The sequence below is a fragment of the Peromyscus californicus genome, unplaced genomic scaffold (assembly GCF_007827085.1).
Source record: "Peromyscus californicus insignis strain IS unplaced genomic scaffold, ASM782708v3 Scaffold_10__1_contigs__length_136768540, whole genome shotgun sequence".
NCBI lineage: Eukaryota > Metazoa > Chordata > Mammalia > Rodentia > Cricetidae > Peromyscus > Peromyscus californicus.
Window position 1 is genome coordinate 77,262,820 of NW_026294391.1, and position 16,010 is coordinate 77,278,829.

Below are 16,010 nucleotides of genomic sequence, written 5' to 3' on the forward strand. Positions count from 1 at the left end.
GGTCACAACCTCCTAATTCTTCCCAAACAACTGCACCAACTGGGGTCCGAGTATTCAAACAAGAGCCTATGGAGGCCATTTTCATTTAAACTGCCATAGTTCATCTTGCTTGTGAGGCAAGCACTTTATTGACTGATCCATTTCTTCAGTCAAAATTGTAAATTTATAGGTGTATTTTTCAGTACTCTCATATTTTATCACTTAATCATTGTAACTATTTAATCTATTTGTCAGTGTGGTGATTTGCATGAAAATGGTCCTCACAGACTATTAGGCACTATTAGGAGCTGTGGCCTTAATGAGGTGGGTATGGCCTTGTTATAGAAAGTATATCACTGGAGGTGGGCTTTGAGATTTCAGAAGTGCAACTTAGACCTAGTGGCTCACTCTTCCCACTGCCTGAGGATCTAGATGTAGAACTTTCAGCCCCTTTCCAGCACTATGTCTGCCTGCACTCCACCACACTTCCTGCCATGATGATAATGGACTAAACCTCTGAACTGTAAGCCAGCTGCCCTCAATTAAGTGCTTTTCTTTATAAGAGTTTCTGTGGTCAGCCAGGCAGTGGTGGAGCATGCCTTTAATCCCAGCACTTGAAAGACAGAGGCAGGTCGATCTCTGTGAGTTTAATGCCAGCCTGGTCTACAAAACAAGTTCCAGGACTGTTGTACAGAGAAAGCCTGTCTGGGAAAAACAAACAATCCAAACAAACAAACCAAAAGCAGTTGCTGGTGGTCATAGTGTCTTTTTACAGCAATAGAAACCCTAACTAAATCATCTATCTCCTTACATAGCATGGTCTCAGAATGTCTTTTGGGTTGATTTTACATTTAAATTTGTATGTGAGAATATTTACTCTTCTAGATAAGACTTATGCTAGCCTTCTAACTTTATGTTTATTTTGGGTGCCTTTTCCTGAGGAGATATTAACATACTATAACTCAGCATGGACAAACACTTGATTGGTTAATCAATGACTTCAGTGGGATTACTTATAAAAGCTTAATGTGAAAAGTTACCTATATAAACATGGGTGACTCATAAGCAGTGACATCACCAGAAAAATGTATACTGGCATGGATGACCACTCAAAACTATAATTCCTAGAGATCCCCACCAAAACTGCAGAGACCCCAACCAAAGAGAATTCTCTATCCCTGTGAATATTCCCTGGTTATACAAACTTGAGGAGGGGACCTTCTGAACTTCGGAACTTTCTGAGATACTGAGCTTCCTAAATCTTGTAAATTTAATTTATCTCCCAAGTTCTCTAAGTCTCTTTCTTCTTAAAGGAACAAATGTTTCAATTGGAAGGAAGTAGATATACAATAGTTTTTATTCTTAGTTGAAAACCTCCACTACTGTCTTGTTTTCTATGATAAATCTTAAAAACACAGAGTTTAAGGACCAAATCAAAGTTAGGTGGTGTTGGCACATGCCTTTAATCCCTAGGAGGCAGCAACAGGTGAATCTCTGTGAGTTCAAGGCCAGCCTGCTCTACTGAGTGAGTTCCAGGACAGTCAGGGCTACACACAGAAATTCTGTCTCAACAAACAAATAAAAAACAACAATGAAAAACAAGATCCAAATCAAACATTTATATTCATTTACCATACTTTCACTATTACCAAACTGACTGATTACTTATGTTAGCTTCATCTATGATGTTTTCAATACGTCTTTACCTTATGTCCAGGTGGTCATTTTATGATTATAGAAGTTCCAATATGCAAAGATATAATACTTCTATTCATGTTGCCTAGGGGTTTGTCTTACAATTTATACCAATCTCATCTTCAAATATTTGTAACCTTAACTACAGTCATCTGATCAAGATTAAAGGTAGCCTGGTTGACGTGTTTTTAAAAAATGAAGTCAACTGTTACAGCAAACTTATCAGGAAAGACATAATTCACCATTTTGTGTGTATGTGTGTGTGTGTGTGTGTGTGTGTGTGTGTGTGTGTGTGTGTGAAGTAATCCTTGACTTTTGAAAATTCCAGTAGATTTGGTCTTGCCCTCATTACATTGTAGTACTTTGGTCATATGGTCATGTCATTATTTAAAAAATGTCTCTATTTTTTCTTTTTGACAACCAAATTCATGCTTCTAGGCCATGATCACACATATTTAATTGAAGATAAGTATATCTTATTCTTGCTGTGGTAAGCGCTATGCTTTGCATCAACAGAAGTTTAATATAGTTACAGATTTATTTTAATCACATTCCTTCATGTTCTGTAAGATTACCATCTTTATGTAGATCATGTTAACTATATCTCTATAATTAGAGTATATCTTCAACCATATTGTCATGCTTGCCCTATTTATAATTCATAAAATACTTTTTCAATTTTTTCCTTATTTTAATTTGCATACCAGTTTCCCCTCTCTTCTCTCCTCCTTTTCCCTCCTCCCACTTTCCTTCTACACCCCCATCCACTCCTCTTCCCTCTCTATTCAGATGGGGTAAGGTCTCCCTTGGGAATCCACAAAGCATGGCATATCAAGTTACAGCAGGACCACCCCTGCCCATCAAGGCTGAACAAGGCATCCTACCACAGGTAATAGGTTCCAAAGAGTCAGCTCATGCATCAGAAACAGGTCCTGGTTTCACTGCTATGGGCCCCACAAAAGACCAAGATACACAATTCTCACCCACATGCAGAGGGCCTAGGTTGGTCCCATGCAGAGCCTATGAGCTTCCACAAGTTCAGGCCAGCTGTCTCTGTGGGTTTTCCCATCATAATCTTGATGCCCCCTTGCTCAGATTTATTTATTTTATGTGTCTGAGTGCTTTTCTACATATACGTATGTACACCAAGTGCATGCTTGGAGCCTTGACTTCATAAGAAGGTACCAGATTACTTGGAACTGGAGTTACAGATGATTGAGAATCACCATTTAGGAAATGAACCCAGGTTGTCTACAAGAAAAACAAGTTCTCTTAACCACTGAACCATCTCTCCAGCTCCTGATTATGAAAAGTTTATATCCATGAGTTAAGTGTGTTTTCTAGAGCTTATATCAACCCTGGTTGAATAAGCATGTAGCATTGCTATTCTAAAGCCAGCGTACTTAAAATTCTTTGGGAGTTATTCTGTCAACATTCATATATTATTTTTTAGAATATATGAATGTTGTCAGCTTAAGCCAGTTTGATCATTTTTGTAGATATAATAATTTCACATTTTGTTTATTTTTTGGTTTTCTGAGAGGATAATTAACCTCTCAATTTTCCACCAGAATATATAAAAGTGAAAAGGATATCTCTGAGTTTTGAGGAAGACTGACCTTATTATGCAAGTGCATGTGAACCAAGTTCTAGTAGAACTGCTCTAGAAATGGGGGAGATGTCCAACTATTATCTAAATAAAATTCACTCTTACTTCAAAGTAAATAAGAAATTCTTTCGACACAAATAATTGGTCATGACCTGGAAACATGGAATAAGGATTCCCTTGTAGTGGGTGGCCATTCCAGCTTTGATCTGGAAGTTCCAACCCCCCATTGAGACTTCGGCAACTGTCACGCCTACAAGGCGGGGCCAAGGGAGGCGCCTGGAGACCTGAGATCTGGATGGGTGGCACACTGACTCCGTGTGGTTCGGGGACCTTGGACGGTGAAGGTGGGCCAAGCAGAGCTCCAGAGAACACCGCTGGACTGCGATACACCTTCCCCAGACCCTACGACCTACCTATCCCTTAACTTGTAAGTTATGCCATTAAATAAATCTCCTTTTAACTACGTGGAGTGGCCATAATAATTTCACCAATATGCCCTGGAAAACATGTTTCACTGTTGAAGTAGCTACATGGTATTTTATTCATTACAGAACAAAGAAAGTCATAAATCAAGACATTTCCAAATACATTGCTGGGAAGGAGTTACAACACAGTAGGAGAAATGTTACTAAAGGTTTAATAAGTTTTGTGATAACATTTTCTTTTTTTCAATTTTAAGAAATTATTTTGTTATGATTAATTATAGTTTGAAGTCATTTTGACAGCTATTCGGATAGTGATACCTGCTTATTTCATGGTCATATGATTGAAGTTTTTTTTTTTTTGAGACAGGGTTTCTCTGTGTAGCTTTGCACCTTTCCTGGAACTCACTCTGTAGCCTAGGCTGGCCTCGAACTCACAGAGATCCGCCTGCCTCTGCCTCCCAAGTGCTGGGATTAAAGGCGTGTGCCAACACCACCCAGCTGATTGGAGTATTTTTGTCCATTCTTTTACTCTAAAGTAGTGCCTATCTTTAAAGTAAAGATGTATTTCTTATAGAAAACAGATGAACATTGCTTCCTTATGAATTCACTCAATCTACATCTTTTTACTGGAGCATTAAGGACATTGATATTTAAAGTTATTATTGAAATGTGTTTGTTAATTGTGGTCATTATCTTGCTATCTTTTGGTGTTGTATTCTCAGTAGCATTTTGTGTTTTACTAAATATGGCTTTTTACATTTAAATTTTATTTGTTTTCAATACATGCTGACTGTAGTTTCCCATCCCTCCACTCCTCCCAGTCCCTGCTCCACCAACCTCCCCTCTCCCCCAGATCCATTCTTCCTTTGTTTCCCTTCAGAAAAGAGCTGGCCTCCCAGAGATGTCAACTGAATACAGCATAACAAAATACAATAAAACTAGGCACAAACCATCATATCAAAGCTAGGCAAGGCAACCCAATAAGAGGAAAATGGTCCCACAAGCTAGTGAAAGAGTCAGAGACACAACACTTGCTCTGTTAGGAGTACTCCAGAAACACAAAGCTAACAACCATAACATATATGCAGAGAACCTAGCATAGACCCATGCAGGCACCATGATTTCTGCTGCAGTCTTATGCACCCCGTTTAGTCTGATGTCTGTAGGCCGTGTTCTCCTGGTGTCCTTGACTCCTCTGTCTTTTACAGTTCTTTCTCTCCCACTTACTTGGGATTTCCTGAGCTCCAAGGGGCAGAACTCAATAGAGAGCTCCAATTTGGGCTCTCTTTCTACCTAACATTTTGCTGTGTATCTCTGTATCTGCTCCCATCGACTTCCAGAGTAGGTTTCTCTGATGACACTTGGATTAGGCACCGATCTTTGAATATATAAGAATATCATTAGGAATCATTTAGTTGATAATTTTGTTTTCTATCCTAGATCTCTGGGCTATCCAGTCTACATGGCCTGGTCATCCAGGCAATGTTAGGCATGGGCTCCCTCTTGTGGCATGGACCTCAAATTACGCCAGTCATTGGTTGGCCACTAGCACGAGTTCTGAGCCTCCATTCTCCCAGCACATCTTGCAGCCAGGATAGAGTGTAGGTCAAAGGCTTTGTGGCTGGGTTGGTATCCCAGTCCCACCACTAGAAGCCTTGCTTTATTACAGAAAATGGTAGGTTCAGGATCTGAATACTCCATTACCAGGAGTCCCCAATAGGTCACGCTCATAGAATCCTAAGGGTTTCTACTGCACTAGGTTTCCACTTCACCCCCATAAATGCCCTCCAATTCTAGTAGTCTATCTGCATACTCTTTCCCTCCATCACTCGCCACCCCATCTGAACTCTCCTGTTTCCATTCCCACCTGCCCCTAGTTCACCTGCTAAATCTATTTCCCCTTCCCAAGGGCATACATACATCCCCCTGAGAACCCTTTATGGGTCTGTGGATTGTAGCATGGGCAGAGACAGCATATAAGATGGCTGATGTGCTGCCAGCAGAGACTGGAGAAAAGGGGACCCGAGATTGTGGATCATCAACCCTCTGTGCATTCCCCTCCGGATCTTCTGCTTAGCATGCCTCTAGAGGGCCAAGGCAGAAATGCCTATGTGTCCTGAGGTCATGCTTTACGGCATGCACATGTCATCTTCTCCTCTATATAATTATTTCTTATAATGCTAGTCTTTTTCTACTATCTGATCTTCATGTTCCTAGATCAATGGTGATTTCTGTGATACAGGAAAGGAGTGATGTAAATTTCACAGGAAATTATACAGAGATGATCACCCAGGCTGGAGTTAAGGCAGTTATGCAGGTCATGGGAAAGAACCTGCAGCCTGGGGAAGCTTTTCAGGCTTGGATAAACTATACCAAATGTGTCGTCAACTATAGCATTTGGTATGATGTGTATCAACACACTGGACTCAAATTGACCATGATGAATAATTCAGTTTCTGAGGATATTCCAAGGGCATTGTGTAAAACTTGAGACCCTGAGGGGTACTGGCTGAAGACTGTGGATGGAGTAAAATATAGATAGGATGACAAACTAAAAGTGTGGGAACCTAGAATAGGAGGAAAATAGTGGCCTCCACCAAGAAAGGGAGATGGCAACTTTAATCCAGATATTTTGATTCCTCCTGAAGGAGTGTGGAGACAATGTGGCAGTTTTTGGAGTGATTGCTGCAAGTTTTATTGTGTTTATAGATTGAAAAGAGTTGCCAGGAAAGGTGAGCTTCCTTTAATGGAAGCTCTGAAAATTGGATCAGGTTTTCCTTGATGAAAAGAGTTGCCAGGAAAGGTGAGCTTCCTTTCATGGAAGCTCTGAAAATTGGATCAGGTTTTCCTTGGAATTGTTGGGATAAGAAGGACAGAAGTTGCTGACTTGCAGGGACAGATTTCTTGTCTGAGGTCATTGTGGCCCACCAGTTACAGGGCTTAGAGTTTGCAGAGGGCTGAGGAGGAACTAAGGTGGCTTCAGGGGTCTTGAGGTCAGAGCAGGCTGTGTGAGAAGGAAATGACTGTCTGGTACATTGACCACTGTTCTTATTTTTACCGTTTTTGCAAAATTGCATGTTGCTAGCCTCTGGGTCAAGTGCTCAGAAGATTGTATAATCATTAATAATAAAAATAGATTATGCTTGCTTTGATATTAAGTTTGGGATAGTTCCTGTGATGATGAAGAATATATTGGTGATTTTCTAAGAATAACTTTTGGAATCATGAGAATATTTTGTATTGGGTGATTTTCCCTTTTCTTTCTGTTTCCCCTTGCCTATGATAATAAAAGACTGAGGTTACCAAGGCAAAAGCAGAAGCTAGAGAAGCTAGGGAAGCTAAAGAAGCTGTAGCAAAGAAGCTACTTAGCAACTGCAGAAGCCCAAAGTGACCTATCAGGGCGCAAAAGCAGTGTCTCTGCGTCATTACTGCGCCTTCCAGGTATCCCATCCTTCAAACCCCCAAAACTGCTGAGGCTGGTCCCCAGCATAGCATGATTATCATTTACTTAACGGCTAAGATTCACTTACAAATGAGTATCATGTTTGTATTTCTAGGTCCCAATTGCCAAGCTCAGGATGATTTTTAGTAGTTCCGTCCATTTGCCTGCAAATTTCATGATATCATTTTTTAACAGCTGCTTAATAAATACTCCATTGTGTAAATGCACCATATTTCCTTTATTCATTCTTTAGTTGAGGGACATCTATGTTGTTTCCAATTTCCAGCTATTATGAATAAAGCTGCTTTGAACATGGTCGAACAAGTGTCTTTGTGATAGGATGGATCATCCTTTCGGTATATGCCCAAGACTGGTATAGCTGGGTCTTGAGGTAGATCGATACCCAGTTTTCTGAGGGACCGCCATATTGATTTCCATGGTGGTTGTATAAGTTTGCACTCCTACCAGTAATGCTCTGTCTTAGTTACGGTTTCTATTGCTGCGACAAAACAACATGAACAAAAAGCAAGTTGGGGAGGAAAAGGTTTATTCTGCTTGTACTTCCACATTGCTGTTCATCCCCAAAGGAAATTAGCATAGGAACTCAAGCAGGGCAGGAACCTAGAGGCAGGGGCTAATGCAGAGGCTATGGAGGGGTACTGCTTACTGGCTTGCTTCACATGGCTTGCACCACCTGCTTTCTTATACAACCTAGGACTACCAACCCAGGGATGGCACCACCTAACCCACCCAACATGGGATGGGACTTCCCCCATTGATCACGAATTAAGAAAATGCCGTACAGCTGGGTCTCATGGAGGCCTATCCTCAAATGAGGCTCCTTTCTCTCTGATGATTCTAGCTTGTGTCAAGTTGACATACAAAACCAGTCTACAGAGGGCTACCGATTTTTCTTTTTAGTTAATCTTGTATCTAGCCTCTTCACACTGAAGGTATTTATCAACTTTAGGAGTTCCCTGCTAGATTTTTTTTGGTTGCTTATGTATACTATCGTATCATCTGTGAATATCGATATGTGGACTTCTTCCTTTCCAAATTGTATCCCTTTGATCTCCTTCAGTTGTCTTATTGCTCTAGCTAGAACTTCAAGTACTATATTGAATAGATGCTGAGAGAGGTGACAGCCTTTTCTTGTTCATGATTTTAGTGGAATTGCATTGAGTTTCTCTCCATTTAATTTGATATTGGCTGTTGGCTTGCTGTATATTGCCTTTATAATGTTTAGATCTGTTCCTGGTATTGCTAATCTCTCCAAGACTTGTAACACGAAGGAGGGTTGATTTTGCCAAAGGCATTTTCTGCATCTAATGACATGATCATGTGGGTTAAAATTTTTCCCTTGCAGTTTGTTTAAATGACAGATTATATTTATTGATTTCCATATGTTGAACTAACCCTGCATCTCTTGGATGAAATCTACTTGGTCATGGTGAATGATACTTTTGATGTGATGTGATCTTGGGTTTGGTTTTCAATTATTTTGTTGGGTATTTTTGCATCTATGTTCATAAGGGAAATTGGTCTATAATTCTCTTTCATTGTTAAATCTGTGTGCTGTGAATATCAGGGTGACTGTAACTTCATAAAATGTTCCTTCTGTTTCTATTTTGTGGAATAATAGCTCTTCTTTGAAAGTCTGGCAGAACTCTGGGCTAAAACTGTCTAGCCCTGGACTTTTTTGGAGTTGAGAAAGTTTTAATGACTGCTATTTCTTATTAATATTTCCTATTATGAATGCATCTATTTAAATTGTTTATCTGATCTTGATTTAACTTTGGTAAATGGTAACTATTGAGAAAACCATCAATTTATTTTAGATTTTCCAATTTTATGGGGAACAGATTTTTAAACTGTCTCTTCATGATTCTTTGAATTTCCTTGGTGTCTGTTATGTTCCTTTTTTGTTTCTGATTTTGTTAATTTGGATATTCTCTCTCAGTCTTTTAATTGGTGTTGATAAGGGTTTGTCTATGTTGTTGATTTTCTGAAAGAACCACTTCTTTATTTCATTGATTCTTTGTATTATTCTCTTTGTTTCTATTTTATTGATTTTGGCCCTCAGTTTGATTATTTCCTGCCTTCCACTCTTGGGTGTGCTTACTTCTTTTTGTTCTAAAGCTTTCAGGTGTGGTGTTTAGTTGCTTGTATGAGAACTCTCCACTTTTTTTAAAGTAAGCACTTATTGCCATGAACTTTCCTCTTGGCACTGCTTTCATTCTGTCTCATAAGTTTGGGTAGGTTGTGTATTCATTATCATTGAATTCTGGAAAGTCATTAATTTCTTTATTTGTGTTTTGATCCAGTTTTCATTCAGAAATAGGCTGTTTGGTTTCCATGAGTTTGTAGGGTTTCTGTTTTTGAAATCCAGCTTTAATTCATGGTGGCCTGATAGGATGCGGGAGGGGGTGTATTTCAAATTTCTTATATCTGTTGAGACTTGCTTTGAAACCCAGTATGTGGTCAGTTTTGAAAGAAGTTCTGTGAGCTACTGAGAAGATGGTATATTCTTTTGTGTCTGGGTAAAATGTTCTGTAGATATCTGCTAGGTCCATTTGGTTAATAGTGTCTGTTAGCTCCTGTATTTCTCTGTTTAGTTTGTGGCTGGATGATCTGTCTGTTGTTGAGAGTAGCATATTGAAGTCCCCCACTATCAATGTTTGTGAGAATAACAAGAGAATAATACAAGCATAGAACATAAATTATAGGCTACTTATTGAAATAAATTAATATATTCAAGGAATTTATAAAAAACACATACTTTATAAAGGAATATATTTAAAAATGTTCCCTGATAATCAAGTAGAAGTTACAAGATAATTTGTAAGCATTGCCAAGATGGCTCAACAAGTATGGGCATTTGCTTGAGTTCATACTCAGGTCCCTAAAGATGACAGAACAAAGCCTATAGGAGTTATTCTCTGCCATTCACCTGTGTTTTGTGACATAAGTGTGCCTGCACTCACTTACATATACAGGAAAAAATAAAAAATTTTTTTTCAGAACTGAGGATGCAAGTCAAAGAAATATGCCATACATGAAAGAAGACGGTCAAAGCATCAATATTTGGTCACTTTTCTACAAAATTTCAAAAGTCAAAGTTAGAACACAGATATCCCCACCCTACAGAGTAGAGCAACAAGATCAGCTTTCTTCTGTTTGGGCCTAAGACAATCTGATTTATGTATCTGTAGCCCATCTGCCACATCAGAGATGGGAAAGAAGCTGCAGAGGCATAGACCTAATTTTACCTACAGTGGCACATTGGATATTTTAGAGTTTTTTCACATGTGAAAAAGAAACATTAGGCAACGAGGGTTATAGCAGTGGTTTGCAACATTCCTAGTATGACCCTTTAATACAGTTCCTCATGTTGTGGTGACTCCCAACCAGAAAATTATTTTTGTTGCTATGTCATAACTGTAATTTTGCTACTGTTATAAATAATAATATGAATATTTTTGGAGATAGAGTTTTGCCAAAAGAATCGCACCCCTCAGGCTGAGAGTTGCTGGATTATAGGGAGGTTGGGCCCAAGGAAGTTATGAGTATTGACTTCAGTTAAGGATTAATTAGAGTATTGTAAGGGCACCATTCTTCATATATGGTCAAGCCACTGTTCTTCATATATGCCAGTAGGCGAGAGGTTGGTATCTCTATTTGTGCATTAAAAGTGCACTATTCATGTAATTTGTGTGGTGTGCTGGATGTTGATCTGGATGATTCCAGTTAACAAACTAGAGAGGGGATTATGGGCTTAAAAATCAAAATGACTATTAACTCTTGATAACAGATATGATCCAGGAGATCTATAAGGAGTTTTAATTCTTTCCTATGACTTGTTTTCCTATTGTCTGATTGTTTAGGCACAAACAGCTACTTTCTTACTATATCTCTGTCCACACTTCACAAAGAAGCAACATTTCTCTTCAAAAAAGAGACAAAGCGCCCCCCCCCCCATTTCTGTTTCCTGGAGATCTAGACCCTTCTTGTTTTGGAGATTTCTGATAAAGTCTACCTGATCTTGAATTTATATTAGGATTTGTGAAATTTCATCAAGGCTATCTTGTATGTCCTGGGATAAATAATGATAGTAATTTTCAGATGTGGTTGAACTTACTTACTCTTATTCTAATGCTTGCTGCTATTTCTAGGGCCAGAAGATGGAGAATGAGAATTATTTTTCTGCATGTGTGGCCAGTTAAGAAGACAAGAAAACTTGTTAGGAGTTGGTTTGTGAGAATCCATAGGTAACTGAAGTATCACAAAATCTGATACTCAATTTGAAAACAAAACAAAACCTAGACAGATAAATTTTATATAGAGTGTCTTTGATGCCCATCATCTTCCTTGACATATTTGGTGCTTCCAGGAGTAGATACGTCTCATTGTCCAGAAAGTCTAAGTTTTTAAAACATTTTAAATGCCATATTCTGTAGGTCTTTGAAGTGTTTGAAGATTACCTACCTAACTGAATTATATCTATGTATACCTAGAAAACTTAATATGACTACAAGTTTGATTATCATAGATGACTAATTATTAATCTGTATTTCTTAATTATCTATTACAATTTAAATGAGTTACATAAACATAATACCTCCAAAGAGAGTAGAAATATATTATACAGTATAACAAAATTAAGTTTAAATTTGTATCAATAAACTAAAATCCATAGCAATGTAAAACGTTTTAAACAAGTTGCTCTTTAAAAGTAGGTTCAATAATCCACCCTTTTATCCTATCATATCTATATCCTATATTTTCATATCATATTTTCCTTTCTTCTTTTAGAAAGATATTGACTATGATCAATAACAATTTGTAACCAAAACCTAAACAAAGACAAACATCCATAATCCATTTTTTGGGAATGTGGACATAGTTTTCTAGGCTACTTTCTGTTGATAAAGGGCATTGTATTCTTATGGGGATCCTGAGAAAATTCAAGAAAATGGTCAAGTCCTTATTGGAATAGTGTGTGATGTTGTATTTTTTGAGCCAGTTGCCTTGAAGCCGTTTAGATGTTGGATGATCTGGGCCATGGTGTCATTGGAGACCTTTCACGGGGTCTTGGCTGGTCAAACCATATTAGCCTCGAAGCAATCCAAAGGTTCTCATCTTCTGTGGAAACAAAAGCAGAACCTCTTTTCCAAAGCAATGTATCCTTAGATATAGATTTTGAAATCAAGATATCTTTAAAATATACATATTGATTTAACTCCGCAGCTTTTACAATCAAATGTCTTTCTGTAGTTAAAAAATCCCCAAAACAACACAATCCAGATTCTCTGTGTAATATCCATCTTTACGTGGCTTATTTTTTTATATTACCTTTGCTGTCTCTTTAAAGACTATTTTTTAAAACTATTTCTTTATATAACTGCATATGTTACTTTTTTTTCTCTTTCAAGCCTATGTATATTTTTCACACATTATAAACCGTTTAGAGGTTTATCCCATCTGTATCTGTCTTATTGTGAATCTATTGTCCTGTAGAATGTCTGGCAGTTTCCTCTGCAAAGCAGGAACCCTAAGGACCATTTTGCCAAGCAAAGTTCAGTGGTTACCTTCGTATGGGTACTTTATGTCCAGTCGATCAAGCCATCCAGGCAAGAACAGTTTCTTGCCCAAATGGCTATTTTTGCCAAGAAGAAGATAAGCTTCATTCTTCAATTGATGGACATTTACGCTGTTTCTGTTTCCTGGCTCTTGTGAGTAAAGCAGTAATTAACACAGATGAGCAAGTATCTCTATAGGAGAACACAGAGTCCTCTGGGTGTAGGTGCGAAGAGGTTCAGATTCTTCATACTGAACTTACATATAGGCTGACAGACAATAAAGCATTGAAGAACCAGGTAGAAGAACTGAAAAATCAATTAGAAACTTCAAAACATAAATGTCTCTAACAGTAAGGAACTTTCTGAAGTAGTTTTGTAAACAAAGAAAATAAGCTGTTTGAGAATAGAATCTTTGATATAAAAATGTAACAGCCTGGGGATTCCTAGCTCACGAGTATCACCTAATAATTAAAGTAGTGCTTGTATCAGTTACTTTTATGTTGCATTTACAAAATGTCTAGAAACTTAAGGAAGGAAAAGTTTCCTTTGTCTCACCACTTGAGAGGATACATGGCAGAGAAAGAACTGTGTCCCAAATTGAGGCAGCTAGTCATATGGTTTGAGAGTCAGGAAGCAGAGAGAAATGAAAGGTACCTGTCACATTCAGGGTTGTCTTTCTTCTTCAGCTAAATCTTTACTTATACCCTCATAGACACATCCAGAGGACTGTTTCAACTTTGATTCTGAGTCTGGTAAAATTAACAACCAATATTAATAATTACAGCGCTGATAACTGATATTCAGAAAATAACTCAGCAGCTTGTGAAAATACTTGCCTGATAAAAACAAAAAGAAATTTTATGGAGAACTACTCTAGAAGAAATAATTAAAGAAAAATAATTCAAAGTTATATATTATGAGAAAAATCAAGAACACTTTCTTTTAGGAGCTTCTGATTTTAACAAAGGTCATTTGCATGGATTTTGCAGCACCGTGGCATGTCTACGTACATCCTGTTCTAGGGATAGTGAGTCTAAACTGGAACTCTGGAACCAAACCAAAATACTTCAGGCTCTTTTAGAAGACATATTACTAAAATATTACTTTAGGGGAAATCTACAAGCACTTGAAATAGACATAGAATATCTTATTAAACATTACTATGAATGGGAGCAGAATATAAAAAAATAAAACTCAGGCAAAGCTATCTCTTGGTGAACAGTCATGAGCCCCACAACAGCAGTTAACATCCAGTAGTGTCATTGGCAACATTCCTCATTTAGTGTGTCAATGGTTAAAACATTGTTTTTTTATCTGTACAAAAATATACTCATTTATAAATATATGTGTTTCTATGTTTGCAGCATGAGCTTTGTTGAAATTTGTTTTATAAGGTACCATTCAATTGCTTGTCAATGAAGCTAGATATCTTCATTTGCTGCTAGCCAGGAAGTGCTAAATATTACTACAAAAGATTTAAAAACCCTTCTCTATAATTCTTCTCTAATTTGCTTTTCTTTTTACTGTGATAAATACCATGACCAAAAGTAACTTGGATGGGAAAGAGTTTATTTCATTCTATGCTTCCAGGTAACAATCCATCATTGGGGAAAGTCAGGGGAGGCACTTAAGACAGGAACATGAAGACAGAAACTGAAACAAAAAGCATGCATCCTGGCTTGCCAACTCTGGCTTATTCAACTAGCTTTCTTATATAGCCTAGGCCAAATTGCCCAGCGTTGATATTGCCTACAGTAGTCTAGGCCCTCCCACATAAATTAATTTTTTAAATGCCCAACAGAGTAATACCCACAGGACAATCTAGTAGAGGTAATTGCTCAATTGAAATTCCCTCTTCAGAGGTGTTTCCAGTTGAAAACAAAACTAACCATGATATCTTCCCTATAAAACATGAGAAAAATTATTCAGGTCTTTAAAATTATGTATGTAAAGATAGGTCTTTACCAAGTAGCAATTACTTTGCAATACTACAAAAACAAAATAATAAGTTTTGTTTGGGTCTGGGCTGTTGTATATATTTGCATTCTCAGTTACTTAGAATTAAAATAAGAAGATCTCTTCAGTTCATGAGTGAAGTTGGGGCATACCTGACAATCATAATAATATTTCCCCTTAAATACATTTTTTGACATTCCCAAATAGCATTTTGTTGTGTTTTAGGATACTTTTGAGTACTTATATCTTTCAGTTTTAGTTTTAAATATTACTGTTCATTAGTTTTGTTTTTAATTATCATATGAACTACTGGATTTCAGTAAGGTATTTTCATACATACTTTGTTTTTGTTGATCCTTCTATTATGATCCCCTGTCCACCTGCCCCACTCCCACTGGTCTTCTTCCTCATTCTAGTCCCAGTGTCTAATATTCTGCGCTCATGTCACATGTATTCTATTACTCTTTTGGTTTTTTTTACCCTTTCTCGCCAAGATCTTGTTTTTCCACCTTTTATGGTCCACTATTTGTTTTGTGACCTACAATCATTCAACAAATATCCCAAAAGTGATAGAATTAAACTTATCCAGAGAGCTAACTGGATCCTGCCTCTCATTGTATGGAAAACATCAGTATCTGCAGCCCCTATATTTTATGCAGATGCAAACAAACAAGGAAAGGCAGGTTACAAATCAGAAAATTTAAGTAAATTGTTTCAAAGTCCTTATAATCCAGTTCAAAATTCAGAATTATATGCTATTCTGATGATATTAATAGATTTTTCAGAAACTTTCCACATAATTACTGACCCTCAGTATGCTGAAAGAGTGATTTTACATATTGAGATAGCAGAATTTATCCCTGATGAGTCAGAATTAACTCTGTAGTTATTCAGTTACAAGTTATAATCAGGAATAGTAATCATCCCTTATATTTAACTAACATCCGATCCCATATGGGTCTGGCAGGACCTCTAGCACAAAGTAATGAAGACATTGATTAACTATTGATAAGAAATGTGCTGGAGGCCTCAGAATTTCATAAAAAAATTCATGTCAATAGTAAAGGTTTAAAAGGGATTTTTCTATAACCTGGCAACAAGCCAAGGAAATTATAAGGAAATGTCCTACTTGTTATTTTTACAATCAGACTCCACTACTAGCAAGATGTAACCCAAAGGGTACTCAGAGGAATGAAATCTGGCAGATGTACGTGTTTCATTTTGTAGAATTTGGAAAATTGAAATATGTACACCACAACATTGATACCTATGCAGGATTTCAATTGGCAACTGCTCTGAGTTCCAAAAAGGCTCACTCTGTAATC